General features: G+C 35.5%; 1 pseudogene; it reads right to left on the bottom strand.

The window, feature by feature from the left end:
- Positions 1-2533: 2533 nt before the first annotated feature.
- LOC122491342 lies at positions 2534-2933 on the bottom strand (annotated as a pseudogene).
- Between the last annotated feature and the right edge of the window lie 13545 nt (positions 2934-16478).

Genomic DNA, 16478 nt, shown 5'->3' with positions numbered 1-16478 from the left:
GGGGAAACTTTTCTATAATTCATGGCCACTTACCTGACTATTGTGTGGCCACAGACCTTCAGCTGCATTGCTCAGTTCAGGAACTTCCAAACATACTGTCTTCATTATCAGAATTGTTGGGGAAATATAATTAAAAACAAAATCTTCTCAAAAACCTCTGCACAAAGATAAAAGAGAGATAAAACAACTTCATTATTGCATAAGCATTAAACCAGAATGTGATGTGCATCACAGATAATTTGCTAAGAGTTTGCAAAACCAGAAAGATCTCTCACCCGTTCAAAGAGCCACACAGACGAACACCATTTACATACATGTTCTCAAGAGAAACAATAACCAGTCTTCAAGTAAGAAGACTTGCTAGCATCTTCTGCAACTTGGAAAAAGGTAGTTCTGCAACTTGGCAAAAGGCGCTACAAAAATTAGGCTCCTATTCTCCCCCAGAAATTGGAAGATTGAGGCCCTGTCTTTGTTGATGATTACATTTCAAGGCAATGGTTCCCTGCTTGTTGAAAGAGACATTTCTGGGTCATAAAGCCAGCAAGTGGCAGTTTTAGCTTTTAAAAAGATTTGCAAATATTTCAAGAAGGCAGATAAGAATTCACTACTGTCAAGTTTTCTAAAGTAAATGCTCTAAGGAAAGGCAGTCTCTTCCCTTATTTTCAACAGAGAGAATTAAGTTTCTTATTTGTAATTTGTGTTTTGCTTTTACAATGGCAGTAAATAAGACATCTACTTTCTACTTATATTAGGGCATGCCAACAGCAGTAACAACTCCAAAATCTCAAGGGTTTCACAAAACAAAGACACATGCCTTGCTCACGTAAGTCTAAAGTCATGACAAGTGGGGTTCTCTCCATACCATCCTTCAGGGTTCCTAGAATTTCTCCCTGGTGATTTTTCCAGCAAGTGTCAGGCAGAAAGGAAACAAAAGGAGAGGAGGGTCTCTCACATTATTGTGTGGGAAGAGAGAATATCCTTATTTTCTTTCCTATATATTTCAGACTTTTAAGCACATATTTTTATTTTATCTCCAAATAAATCTCCAAATAAATTTTATCTCCAAATAAATATTATTTTGTCTCCAAAATGCAGGTGCAAAAGAAGCCAAGCAAAGGAGTAGTCACTTTCTGGTTTTATTTATAGAAAGTCCATGACCTGGCAATGATAATTGCTGATGGTAGAAATGAGTGGTTTTCTTTGGGGCATGGAACAGGTAAGGAGATGAAAGAAGTATTCCATACCCCCTTTGTTTTTTGGATGAAAAACTAAACTTTATTTTAAAAAACCAAACCACTAGGAAATATATCACAGCTTTGAAACACCCAATACAGGCTATATTGTCATTTCAAGTAATAAGTTACTAGAAAGACAAGAAGGTCTTTCTCAAAATGATAGGGTGCTAGAGCTGGGACAGCCCGCAAACTGCTACAGAAGGCCCAAGCAAAAGTGGCATTTGGTAACGAGGGAGTTTCTCCTCTTTTCCTTTAAAGGAATCACAGCTCACCCCTGAGCTGCTTACTTTTTCTCCTTTGACCTTCTTCTTGCCAAGGGAGTGTCTCAGGAGAGCTCTGTTGTTTCAGGGGGCTAAGTAAGCAATAATGAGTTTAAGACTTTTATTCCATTCTGGATTTTCCAAATTTAGTACTTAATAAGTCTCTTAATTAAGAAGGCAACAGTTTCTCCTTCAATGTTTACTCCTGGATACTGGCATGTAGTGTAATCAAAACCCTCTTTCCCTTCAAGGGAGCGTGTTATTGCAAGATTGTCCTATTGCTCTGCTGCAGTTAGCCTCAGGGCCCATCATGGCGACCAGAGGGAAGGTACGTTTCCCATAACCTGTGTAACATCGCCTCTCTGTTTTTACAGGGTCTCCTGGCTGAAAGATGTAATGCGTATTTCAAGAAATGCATATTAACATCTTGATAGCCAGAAACAGATGTCCACAAGGAATTGTTCAAGTTCTGATCCAAACTACCTCTCCCAGCTCCACATCTTTAATCAACTTCATGATCTTCTATATAAAACAAAACCAAGCAAAACAAAGACCCAGAAACCATTTTTTCCCTTGCTAAATTAGTGACCTTGTGGATTTTGTTTTACAGCTTATGGAAAATGACTTAGAGGTCCTTCTGATAAACAGAAGGTTGGCAACAAATGGAAACACCTCTACTCACACTCCACCAGATTATAGGCAGTGTAGAGGAACCTGCCAGCTTGTTGGTGCCCATATCCTAAGAAGAATCTGGTACCTTGGAGGGCTCAGGCTTGGTGCAAGGGAGATCCCTAGTGCCAAGACAAGCATGTGAAACTGAGGCCATCAAAACCTCTCCTGTGCTATGTCTGACCCAAATTTTAGCAGAAGTTTTTTCGGTTTCGCTTTCTAAGGTTGAAACAAAGGAACCAGGGTTCAGAGGCAAGTGTCACATGCCTCAAACTTGCTGCATCAAACTTCACTTAAAAGTCCAAAACTCCTATTTCACATTTTAAATAGATCCCTGCTGTCAGCTCTGATGGCCAATTGCAAAGACTTCTATTTCCCAATAGACAGGCGAGACGCCTTCATCTTCTAGGTCATGGTAGGGATGCAGTACATGTGGTCATCCACACACTTAGTCACTCAACTCTCCAGCTTCCATTTCACCTGACGCTCTTTACTTCCTGAATCTATTGAATCTTTGGCTTCGTCATTGCAATGCATGGTACACAGGGCCAGGTGGTCCTGGAACTTATCCAATGCACTGGTCACCAGAGGCGTATGGCAACGCTCAATGTACTGGGGCATCAGCTGCAGTGGAAGCCCTACTGTCCTCACAACAGCTGGTGCTGCACTGGAACATGAGGCCTTGTATCTTCTGGACTTTCTCTCTCCCCAGACTCTTCACCACAGAGCATACCTCCTCCTGCCCCCAGAGCTGCTGCAGCTCTGTCATGGCAACCCTGTACTGCACCAAAAATATCCTATACTTTGTCTTAAATGATGAGTATATAGATTTTACGATCATCGGAACTCATTTAAATATACACATAAGATCTTCAGATTTCAATATACGTAAGTTATATCTCAATTTTAAAAATTTATTTTTGGGGTGGCTGGGTGGCTCAGTTGGTTAAGCCTCTGACTCGATTTTGGCTCAGGTCATGACCTTGTGGTTTGTGTGTTCAAGTGCAAAGTCTGCTTGGGATTCTCTCTTTATTCCTCTCTCTGTCCTCCCCCTTCTCTCACTCTCTCTTTCTCAAAATAAGTAAACATTAGAAAATTTTATAAAAGATAAGTTTTCACAAAATAGGTGGAACTTTCCATTCACCATTCATCCATTCATTATTCACTTTTTAGTTTATTTATATTCTCTCTAAATATTCTTAGTATCTATTATATGCTAATCTACTATACATTATTTATACAATGGTAAATAAGACAAATGTGTAGGCTCTTCTAGAGGAATTCTCTCTACAATTACAATTATGAATGCAGTAATGTTTCCCTATCACATTTCCCTATTATTTTGTTTTTTGTCTTTTAACAGTGTAGAAAATTTTAAAAATTGGAATTGCAAGTCTATTTTTTTACTTCGACTATTGTTTCTGTTTTTTTTTCTTCCCTAGTCTTATACTAAGAAATTCTCAATTTTGTTTGAAAAATTTTAGCGGATTTTTTATAGATAAGCCCCACCTCCAGTAATTGTAGAAAACTTTGTGTACTATCTATTCCATTAAAAACAATCTCTGTATATCCTTATATTTTGATAACAGATTGCTGTTCATAGGGAATAACGACATATTTCCCAATTACGCTTACATGTACATGAAAAATTGTAGTAAACAAATCATATTAAAATGACAGCAGTTTCTGCACTTTGATATGTTTATGGCTTTACCTGATTAAATTTGGAGAACAAAATTGTTCCCTATAGCAATTTGTATAACTGCAATTCTAGCAAATAACCTGTTGTTGGGAAGTAAAGAATATATATGGCTCTATCATCTGAAACCTGCATTTCACTCAGGTTTGAAGTTTAATTTACTCTAAGCTGAACAAGCCAACAATGTTAGACACCTGTTAAAATGTCTAGCATATTCTAAGACCCATTAATACAAGATCTAATTGCAAAAACAGTGTGTATTAATGATTTTTGTTAATCACCCATGACTCAAGTATTATACTCAATTCTAAGCAGTGTGTTTTTACAACATGGTGATCAGAATAATAAAGGTTTTGGAAATAACAGAAATTCATTTAATCCTCACGGCAACTCTGAAACAGAGGTAGTGTCATCCACATATTTTACTGATGATGAGAAATAACTAACTTCATAAATCTGAGACACTGAAGTGTGATGATGGAATGCCTATTTAGATGTATCATGACCATAAGGGCCATTCAATTAAACTGTCTCATGCTATTAAATTATTTCTTTATCAGCAAATATTTTACATTTAAAAGTAACTCACAAATTGTGAAAGAAACCTGGATGCAAGAGAAATGTTAACATTTTATTTTAAAGGTAGTCGTAAATATCTAAAGCAAAGTAGAAAACCATGTTTATTTAGAGACAGTAGGTTTAAAAAGAAGCAGTGGATCGTGTGTGTGTGTGTGTGTGTGTTTGGCCTATATGTTATGTATAATTTAATTTATGTTCTTGGAATCACAAATACATTTAGATAGATTTCAGACAATCATTCTCCCCACCTGAAAATAGCTAGCAGTCTCTCTGAAACACAAGTAGATTTCAAATTTATAAAAGGGAGCCACACATTCTTGTTGAGCTTTCATTTTTGTAATGTAAGGGAAAAGAAGAACAGGTCATGACTAAATTTCATGCTCTCATGAACCTTAAAATAATTTACAGAGCTATCAGGGCATTCATTCAATTTCCTTATTACCTAGCAGTTGTAGTACACAGGTATGCCTGACTAAAGAAAAACCTTTTTAATTTTGAGCCAAAATAAACTCTACACATTTAACTTCTGGCAAAAATTACCTTAAAATGCATATTTGACATGTCATATGCTATATATATTTTACATATTTTGTATATGTTTAACTGTATTTGAAGCAAAAATCAATAATTTTAAATTGAACTAAGACATCACATTTAAAATGTTTCACATGTTAATGTTATTTGTTGTATTTTATTTTTCTTTATAGAATTCATAATGATCTTGGTTACCCAGTTTGGTCCAGACATTGTTTTTTAAGTTTATTTATTTATTTTGAGAGAGAGAGCACAAGCGGAGGAGGAAGAGAGAGAGAAAGAGAGAGATAGGGAGAGAATCCCAAGCAGACTCTGCACTGTCAGCATAGAGCCTGATGTGGGGCTTGAACTCACGAATGGTGAGATAATGACCTGAGCCAAAATCAAGAGTCGGATGCTCAACTGACTGAACCACCCAGGCTCCCCTGGTCCAGACATTTGTGTAGTGAGAGTGGGTCATCATATGCAAAGTTAACTTTGGGAAGCAAACTTGAAATGTAACCTGTACCATGTGCCCATCTTGATCTCCCTCCTTTCCACTCCTACCCCCTTTTAAGGAAGCATCAGAGTCATGAAATAGTAACTTGCCATTCAATTATATTTGCTCCAGCATTATATTTGTTTCTAAAAAAAAAGACAAAACATTCAGAAGAGAGAATATGGGACAAGAAACTGTAAATAAAGAATAGACTGGAAACTTATCTGATGAAACTACTTGGAGATAAGTTCAGAACGTTTCAGTGAAATTCTATACTCATGAGTAGAAGACAAGGGATGGTACTGTATCTTCACAATAGCTTTGTGGAATAATCCAGAAAGACAACTGTAAAGGAACTGTATTGAATTATAAATAACAGCCTCCAAAAGGAAGCAAATGAACTCTCATTTCAAAAACCCCTACACACTGAGGTTTTAATATTCTTTTAAAATCTAAACTCTTTTGTGGTAGGGATATTAAAATAGGGTGCTTCCCCCCGGAACTGAAAAAAAATGTATGTATTTATATGTATAAATGTATATACATATATGTATATATGTATTTATATGTGTGTATATGTATATATGTATATGTGTGTGTATATATATATACACACATATATATGTATATATATACACATATATGTGTATATATATATATACACATATATATACATATATACATATATATATATATATATATATATATATATATATATATATAATCACCAGAAACAAAGATCTGAACTTGGACTGTTGTTTTAAACCCATGTAGTAAGGGGTACCAAGGTACCAAAATAAGAGTATGATTTTCTCTTAATCCTTCCTATGCTTTCCTAGTTTTTATAACCAGATGTATCCCTTAAGTCTGGTTTTGTAGGCCAGGGCCCCATTAAATTTATGCAGTAAAACTCAGACAATCTGGTATTTTAATTTTCAGCTCTTGCTACTGCCATTCCCCATAACTCCCTTCATCTAAGATCTGTGCTCTGTTGTTTCCCTGCCTGGCAAAAGACTTACTTCCACCTAAAACAATATCTCATAAAACACATTTTTGTTAATGTCTTAAGCAGTATAATTATGCTTCCCAAATAGTTTCTGCCATAACACCAAAATTCTAGATCCTACCCACTGGAAAGAGGCCTTTTCTAGATGAGATCTAACTTGCCAAGCAACAATATATAAATTATCAATAACTTTGGTGAGAAGCATAATGTAGAATTAGTTCCATCCATTCTTGTCTTTCCTTGACACATGCTTACAATTATGATAAAATGATCCTAAAGTGTTCTAAATCTATAATATATAATAATAATAATAATAATATAAATAATATATAATATATATAATAATATCCTAAATTATCCTAAAACTTAGAACCAACCACAGCTACTGATATACACTGATATCTACTCTGTACCATTCAGTGATGACCAATTTTTGCTCAATTTATTATTTTTTAAAATTCAGAAAATAGTATTGCTCTAAAACTTAGAGCTGGCTAAAATGTGTGTACACTTTTTTTTTTTTAACTCATCAAAATGGTTGAGGTCACAGGGCAACCAACCAGCCCATTATCTAAAGAGAGAGAGATTTCTACAAGGGAAGGTGAACCTGAGGAATATATAGCTAAACAAAAGTAATAAAAATTCAGTTAACAACAAAACAACAAATAGGTAGAGTGTGGGCTGGTAATAGTGTGTGGTAAGAGGCATGTTTATATGCAAGACAGTTCATATGAATTTTCAAGCCTTGTTTTTAATTCACCAGGTAATCATCCAAATGACACCATCATGGTGCTGGCATGGGCTAGGAAAGCAAGTATAGTGGACGTGAGACTTCATCAGTAATTCTTATACTCTAATATGCTTCAAATTAAAGCATTAATCTACAGTAGGTATAACAACAAGAACTATTGCCTTCAGGGCAACCCATGATGGAAATCCATTGCAGCTAGAAGAATGGAACACAGCCAAACCTTTATTCTTAAGGAAGAGCAGAAATAATTTTAGGCCAAAACTACAGCTAGGAGAATGGAAGGGATACTGAGAAGGTCACATCCATGAGACCCAAGAGCACAGTCTGCCTAATACTGAGTCTTCACCCAAAAAATTGATAATGATTATGATAATGATATGATAATGTTACTCCTTGACCCACACCCATCGCCATAAGGCTAGCAAGTATCTAGTAAGAAGTAAGAGGGAAGCACACTGCAAAGGAAAAGCCTAAGAGTGAGTGAGTAACAGACACTGAGAAAAACTCTCCATCAAATCAGCTCCCACCCTCAACATAAAGCAGTTATGGAAGATTCCAATGACCACTGAAACTTCAAGCTCAGGTCAACTCCTAACAAGATTAACTCAAACCCCCAAATAAAGATTTTTAGCATGGGAAGCTGTGATCATTTTGACCATAAACTTGTTTATTTCCATTGTTCCATTTATTTCCATTGTTCACTACTGAACAATAAATTGAAATACATAAGAAAAGGCAGAGAAAAAGCACTGCACTGACAACACATACAACAGTCAAAAGGACCAGACTCAGATATGATGTATACATTAGCATTTTCTTCTGAAAAGGAATTAAAAATTATTTTTAAAATGTTGATGGCTCTATCAAAAATGATAAAGAATACCTGAGACAAGATGAGAAACTTCAACAGGGGGATTAAAAATGATAAGAAAGAACCAAATAGAAATGGCAGGAATAAAAATGTGAAAACAATAATGAAGAATGCCTTTGGCAGGTTCATCAGTAGACTCAGTTAAGCCAAGGAAAGAATCTCTCCACTTGAAGTTAATACTGAAACTCAAAAACAAACAGGAAAACAATTCTAAGTAATCTAAATGGATCCTCTGAAAGCGATGGGACTTAAACTAACAAACGTGTAACTGAAGTCCCAGAAGGAGGAGAGAAAGAAAATAGAACAGAAGCATTATTTTGAAGAAGTAAAGTAATGGCTGACACTTCTGCAAAATTAATAGCAGGCAACAGGCACCAAAATTTACCTAATAAGCTCTGACAACACCAAGCAAGCAAAAGAAGGAAAGAAACAAAACAAAACAAAACAAAAAAACAAAGAGCAGAATTCTTTCCAGAAAGCTTAAGGCAAAAACATTGGATACATCTCAAAATTGATAAATATATATACACCAGAATTCTATACCCATAAAAATATATCTCTCAATATAAAAGTGAATAATATTCACTTCTTCAGACAAAATCTGACAGATTTTTAGCAAAAGATTTACACTACAAGAACTACTAAAGGCAGAAGGAATATAACAGAACCCTGGATTCACATAATGATATTAAGATAAAATAATGTTTAACCTTAAATATGCTAACAGATCAGTAGCTAATCAAAGCCAAATTTTAAAACATCTGATACTGGGGCGCCTGGGTGGTGCGGTCGGTTGGTCGTCTGACTTCAGCCAGGTCACGATCTCACGGTCCATGAGTTCGAGCCCCGCGTCAGGCTCTGGGCTGATGGCTCGGAGCCTGGAGCCTGTTTCCGATTCTGTGTCTCCCTCTCTCTCTGCCCCTCCCCCGTTCATGCTCTGTCTCTCTCTGTCCCAAAAATAAATAAACGTTGAAAAAAAAAAATTAAAAAAAAAAAACAAAAAAACCCATCTGATACTGTGTTCATATCATAGGCTAAGTGAAATACATGGCAACACTAGCTCAAGGGTGGAAGGAAGAGAAATAGAGAATGTGCTACTATAACGTGCTTGCACTATATATGAAGTGGTATAATGTAATTCAAAGGTAAACTGTGAGTAAGTAATTAGAGAAATATATAGTAAACCCTGAACCACTAAAAAGGAATTTTAAAATATATAAATATAACATGCCAATAGAGAATATTAAATGGAAAGGAAAATGCTGAATTAAATTGAAAGGGGGCAAATAAAAAAGATATAAACAAAGAGGAGATGGAACAAATAGAAAACAATACAACCATATCAGTATCAGTTTTAATGTGCATGGCCTAAAGACATTAATTGAAAGACAGAACTTGTCAGATTGATTAAAATAGGAACAGCCCATTTTAGGGGTACCTGGGTGGCTCAGTCAATTCAGCGTCTGACTTCGGCTCAGGTCATGATCTTGCAGTTTGTGAGTTCAAGCCCCGTGTTGGGCTCTGTGCTGACAGCTCAGAGCCTGGAGCCTGCTTCAGATTCTGTGTCTCCCTCTCTCTCTGACTCTTCCCCGCTCACGGTCTGTCTCTCTCTCTCAAAAATAAACATTAAATTTTTTTTTAAATCACCGTTTTAAATATAAAGATATTAAAAAGTTAGTAAAAGAAAGAAAAGCTTTAGCGTGTAAACAATACCCATAAGTAAAGACACATTTCAAAACATAGAATATTATCAAGAAGAAAAGACAATTGTATAGGTATAAAAAGGTCAATTTTCCAACAATATACAACAACCCTACATGTTTACATGATTACTTGATTAGTAAGAATCAAAATCCATTAAGTCAAAAATAAGTAAAACTACAGAATAGAAACAACACTAGGAGAATTTAACACACTTCTTTTTCATAAGTTGATACAACTGGGAGAAATAACATTTGTACAGATATAGAAAACCTGAGGAACACTATCAATTAATTTGACCTAATGATCTCAAACATTCCCCTAACAATGTATATTAAACCTTCACCAAGACTTTTTTTATACTACATAAGACAAACTTCTGTATACCATTAAAAGGAGAGAAATTATATGCAGTATTTCTCAGCCCATGATTGAATTAAACTAGAAATCAATAACAGAAAGATAAGTTTAATAATCTCTGTATTTGAAAATGAGACAATAAAATCTTGAATAACTCATGGCCCAAAGTGATACTCTCAGAGTAAGTTAATAATGTTTTGCATTGAATAAAACTGAATAAACAAGAAATAAAATTCAGCTAAAGCAAGGTTTAAAGGAAAAGTTGTAGTACCCAAGGCTTAGTCTAGAGAATGAGAAAGGCCCAAAAGATAGAAATATGATAAATGAATTACATTGAAAATAGAAAACAATAGGAAAAAAATGAAACCAGAAGCTGGCTCTTTGATATACCAATAAAGCAGAGAAAACTCTAGCCAAAGTGACAAAGAAGAATAAAAAAAGAAGGAAGACATAAATTACTATTATCATAAACAAAAAGGGAATATTGCCACAGATCTCACAGATAATAAAGGCTAATCAATTAATATTACCAACCACTCCATATCCATAAATTCAAAAAGTAAATAAGTATGCAAATTTCTTGAAATACATAACCTGCTAACACTCATTAAAAGAAGATAACATGAAAAGTACTATATCTATTAAAGAAATTAAGTACACACTGAAAACCTTCCAAAAATAACAAAAACAAAAACACAGTCCATGCCTAGATATTTAGTGAATTCTAACAAATGTTTAATGAAGAAGTCATAACAATTTATACAATCCTTCTATAAAATGGATACAATTAAATGATTTATTAAACCAGAATTACTCTAATTCCAAAACCAGGGAAAACTTAAGAAGTGCTTATACACTTTGCTTCATAATCATAAATACAAAAATGCTAAACAAAATATCAAATCAAATCGAGTAACATATAAAAAGATAAAAAAATACAATCAAGTACTGTTTATTCTAGCAATTCAAGGTTCTTTCAAAGTTCAAAAATTAAGCAGTGAGGAGACGTCTGGAAAGATGATGGAATAGGAAGGCCTGAGCTCACCTCCTCCTGCAGACAGACCAAGATTACAGTCACCTCAATGCAACTATGTAACTAACTCTGAGAGTTATCTGGGGACTGGGAGAACAGATTTTCCACAGTTAATTCTGGAAAGGAAGCCATATTGAAAAACATAGGATGGGTGGAGACGCAGTTGGGAACCAACAGTCTCTGGTGAGACTAATAACAAACAGGAGGGACACCTCTAACATAAAGAAGCAAGAGAATCAGACCCCACACCACACCTCTCAGGCATGGGGGACTCGCATTAGGAAAATGAATCCCCATGAGATTTGGCTTTGAAGGCCAGTAAGGCTTAGCTTTGTATGTTCTTACAAACCCTGGGGCTTGGCTCTGGGAAAGCCAGAGGGCACTAGAAAACTGAGCCTGTCTTTAAAGAGCCACCATAACAGTTAACCCAGCTGAGCTACAGCATAGAAGCAACAGTTTGAAAAACACTGGGGTATACAGAGAGATCTATTTACTAGTCTGGAACATGCATGGAAGGAGCAGCAATCTTTAGGAAATTTCTCCAGGAACAAAAGAGCTTGAAGGCATCATTTGTCTCCCCATTCTCAGCAGCCTACATAACAGGACACTTACAGGAACCAGTGGGCCACTCTCCCCCTATTTTGCTAGCACTGCTAGCCCTGTCTTCCATATTCTCCTGTCTCTCCATCCAACACACCCCACTACAGAGAAGTCCTTCCAATGCAGCTCCTGCCACATCACATGCTGCAAGAAGTTCCAACAGGAAATGGTGCCAATCTAAAGTGACTCCTGCCCTAGGAAGGAAAAGATAACCACATGTACCAGTGCACCTGAAATCCCAGAAGCTGAACCCTTATACCTAACAGCACAGATACAGAGCCCTGCTAATCAGTTTGACTGTGGCACCAAAAGAGGGACTGGGGCAGGCATCTGGTCTGCCTGCAGTCCCTACTCTCCAACAAAACTCTCTCAAGGAACAATGCAGAGAGAGCCTCTGCATTAGGTGTGACTGCAGCCCCAGCAGATAGGCTGAGGGCAGACATCTAGTCTGACTACTGATACCACCCAACTAGAAGCCTGTAGCAAGCCCAGACTGACTGCTTAACGGCACAGGGGCCAAAACCTGCCTATGTACCTACAACAGGCAAAGGGCAATTGCAGTCTACCAGACTGAGGGCAAACATGTGGCCTAGACACAACAGTGGGGTACACACAAGCCACACAGTAGACATTCTTGAAGCTCCTGCTTTTGCACAGGGAGCCTTCTGCTACAGGATACCATAGAACCTCTTCTTTCTAAAGGTGACTACTTTCAAGACACAGAAGATGTGGCTGGCTTTCCAAATACATAGAAAAAAACAGAGAGTTGGACAAAATGAGGCATCAGAGAAATATGTACCAAATTAAAGAAAAAGGAAAAAAAATCAAAAGAGTGAAATGAAATGGAGATAAGCACTATGCTTAGTAAAGAATTCAAAGTAACAGTTATAAAGGTACTTATTGGACTTGAGAAAAGAATGGAGTATCTCAATGAGACCATCAACAAAAAGACTGAAAATATACAAAAAAAAGTCAAAGATGAAGAACTCAATAACTGAAATAATAATAACAATAAATACACTAGAGGAAATCAATAGCAGATTAGAGGAGGCAGAAGAACAGATAAGCAACTTGGAAGACAGAGTCATGGAAAGCAATCAAGCTGAACAGAAGAAAGAAAAAAGAATAATAAAAACAAAGAATATGTCAAGGGAACTAGGTGACATCAAGCATAATAATATTCACATTATGGGGATCTTAGAAAGAGAAGAGAGAGAAAAGAAAGCAGAAGACTTATTTGAAGAAATAATAGCTGAAAACTTTCTGAATCTGGGGAAAGAAACATAAATCCAGATCTCCCAACAGAGGGACCCAATGAAATCAACTCAAGGAGATCCACACCAAGACATATAATAATTAAAATGGCTAAAAATAGTGATAAAAGAGATAATTTTTAAAATACCAAGAAAAAAGAAAAGATTTACATGCAAGGGAAACCCCATAAGGTTATCATTTGATTATTCAGCAGAAACTTTGCAGACCAACAGGAAGTGGCAGGATATATTTGAAACACTGAAAAGGAAACACATTTGTAACCAGAATACTAAACCCAGCAAGGTTATCATTCAGATTAGAAGGAGAGATAAAGAGTTTCTGAGACAAACAAAAGTAAGGTAGTTCACGACTACACCAGCCTTACAAGAAAGGTAAAGAGAAATTTTGAGTAGAAAACAAAGAAACAAAAAACAAACCATAATCAAGAGTAAGGAAATAATGAAAGAAAAAAAAACTATTCAAAGGTAAATGCAAACATATAATAAAAGTAGATTGATTGTTTATAAAAGCAGTAGAGGTTAAAGCACAAAACCAGTGAAATCAGTTATTAATATAAAAATCAGTTGAGGGATTCACAAAAGTAAAGGATATAAAGTATGTCATCATATGTGCAAAACGTGGTGGAGATAAAAATTTAATGCTTTTAGAATGAGTTCAAACTTAAGTGACCATCAACTTAATATAGACTGTTATGTGCATGTTATATATGAACTTACTGGTAATCACAAATCAAAAAGCCTATTTAATAGATATACAGCAAATAAAGAGAAAGGAATCCAGGCATTAACACTAAAGAAAGCCATCAAACCAAAGGGAACAAAGAAAGAAGAAAAGAACAGAAAACTACAAAAGCAACAATAAAACAAGTAACAAAATGATAGTAAATACATGCATATCAATAACTACTTTAAAAATATTGTTTTAATGTTAATTCATTTTTAAGAGATAGAGAGCATGTACAAGCTGGGGGAGAGGCAGAGAGAAAGGGAGACACAGAATCCAAAGCAGGCTCCAGGATCTGAGCTTCTAGCGCAGAGCCCGACATGGAGCTCAAACCCATGCACCGCGAAATAATGACCTGGGCCAAAGTTGGACGCTTAACCGACTGAACCACCCAGGCACCCCTACTTTAAATGTAATAGGACTAAATACTCCAATCAAAAGATATAGTGTGACTGAATGGATAAAAAGGTAAGATTCATATCTATATGATGCTACCACAATCAGACAAGAAAAATAAATAAAAGGCATCCAAATCTGTAAGGAAGAAATAAAACTTTTACTATTGAAGATGACATAATTCTATATATAGAAAATCCAAGAGACTCTACCCGAGAACTGCTAGAACTGATAAACAAATTTAGTAAAGTTGCAGGATACAAAATCAACGTACAGAAGTCTGTTGTATTTCTATACACTAATAATGAAGCAGCAGAAAGAGAAATTAAGAAAACAATCCAAATTTACAATTACATGAAAAGAATAAGATACTCAGGAGTAAACATAACCAAGGAGGTGAAAGACATGTATTCCAGTAAATATAAAACATTGATGAAAGAAATTGAAGATGACATAAACAAATGGAAAGATTTCATGCTCATGGATTGGAAGCAAACTACAGATTTAATGTAATCTCTATCAAATACCAACAACATTTTTCACAGAACTAGAATAATCTTAAATGTGTATGGAATCACAAGTTGCCTGAATAGCCAAAGCAATCTTGAGAAAGAAGAATGAAGCTGGAGAGATGACAATCCCAAAATTTAAGATGTACTACAAAGCTGTAGTAATCAAAACAGAATGGTAGTGGCACAAAAATGACACCTATATCAGTGGAATAGAATAGAGCCAAGGAATAAACCTGCACTTATATAGTCAATTAATCTACAACAAAGGAGTCAAGAACATACAATGGGGAAAACAGAACAAACAAATGGTTCTGAGAAAACTGGGCAGCTACATGCAAAAGAATGAAACTGGATCACTTTCCAACACCATATACAAAAATAAACTCAAAATGAACTAAAGACCTAATATAATTCCTGAAACCATAAAATTCCCAGAAGAAAACATAGGCTGTAATTTCTTTGACATTAGCCATAAAAGTACTTTTCTAGATATGGCTCTTTAGGCAAAGGAAACAAAATCAAGCTATCAGGACCAAAAAAACTTGCACCAAAATAAAAAGCTTTTGCACAGCAAAGGAAACCAACAACAAAACAAAAAGGCAATGTATTGAATGAGACAAGATATTTTCAATGATATACCTAATAAAAGGCTCATATCCAAAAAATATAAAGAATATATAACTGAACACCAAAACCTCCCACATATAATCCAATTAAATAATAGACATTTTTTTCCCCAAATAAGACATACAGATGTCCAACAGGCTCATGAGAAGATGTTCAACAACACTATTTATTATCAGACAAGTACAAATAAAAACCATAATGAGATATTACCTCACACCTGTCAGAATAGCTAAAACAAAAAAGACAAGAATTAACAAGCGTTGGCAAGAAGGTGGAGAAAAAGGAACTCCTGTGCACTGTTGGTGGGAATACAAATTGGTGCAGTATGGAGTTTGCTGAAAAAAATTAAAACTAGGATTACTATATGACCCAGTAATTCCACTACTGGGTATTTACACAAAGAAAATGAAAATGTTAATTTAAAAAGATATATGGACAATGGAGCGCCTGGGTGTCTCAGTCGGTTGAGCGACCGACTTCGGCTCAGGTCACAATCTCATGGTTTGTGAGTTCGAGCCCCGCGTTGGGCTCTGTGCTGACAGCTCAGAGCCTGGAGCCTGCTTCAGATTCTGTGTCTCCCTCTCTCTCTGGCCCTCCCCCACTCATGCTCTGTCTCTGTCTCAGAAATAAGCATAAAAAAATTAAAAAAAATAAAAATAAAAAGATATATGAACACTTATGTTTATTGCAGAATGATCTATAGCCAAGATATGGAAGCAATTCAAGTATCCACCAGCAGATAAATGGATAAAAAAAGTGTGGTATATACGTACAATAGAATATGACTTAGTCATTAAAAATAATGAGATCTTGCCATTTGTGACCACATGGACAGACCTGGAAGGCATAATGTTAAATAAAAAATGTCAGAGAAAAACAAATACCATTTGATTTCACTCACATGTGGAATCTATGAAATAAGAAAAAGAAAGAAAAAATGAAACAAACAAAAAAAAGAGACATTTAAATACAGAACAAATTGCTGGTCGCCAGAAAAAAGGGAGGTGAAGTGAGGCGCAATATAAAAGAGATAAAGTGTACACTTATCTTGATGAGCAATGAGTAACATATAATATTATTGAATCATTATATTGTACACCTAAAACTAATATAATACTGTATGTTAATTATATACTTCAATAAAAAAATAATGAAAATTACCATATTAA

This window comes from Prionailurus bengalensis, chromosome C2 (genome assembly GCF_016509475.1).
Source record: "Prionailurus bengalensis isolate Pbe53 chromosome C2, Fcat_Pben_1.1_paternal_pri, whole genome shotgun sequence".
Taxonomy (NCBI): Eukaryota; Metazoa; Chordata; class Mammalia; order Carnivora; family Felidae; genus Prionailurus; species Prionailurus bengalensis.
This window is presented reverse-complemented; position numbering and strand designations above follow the sequence as displayed.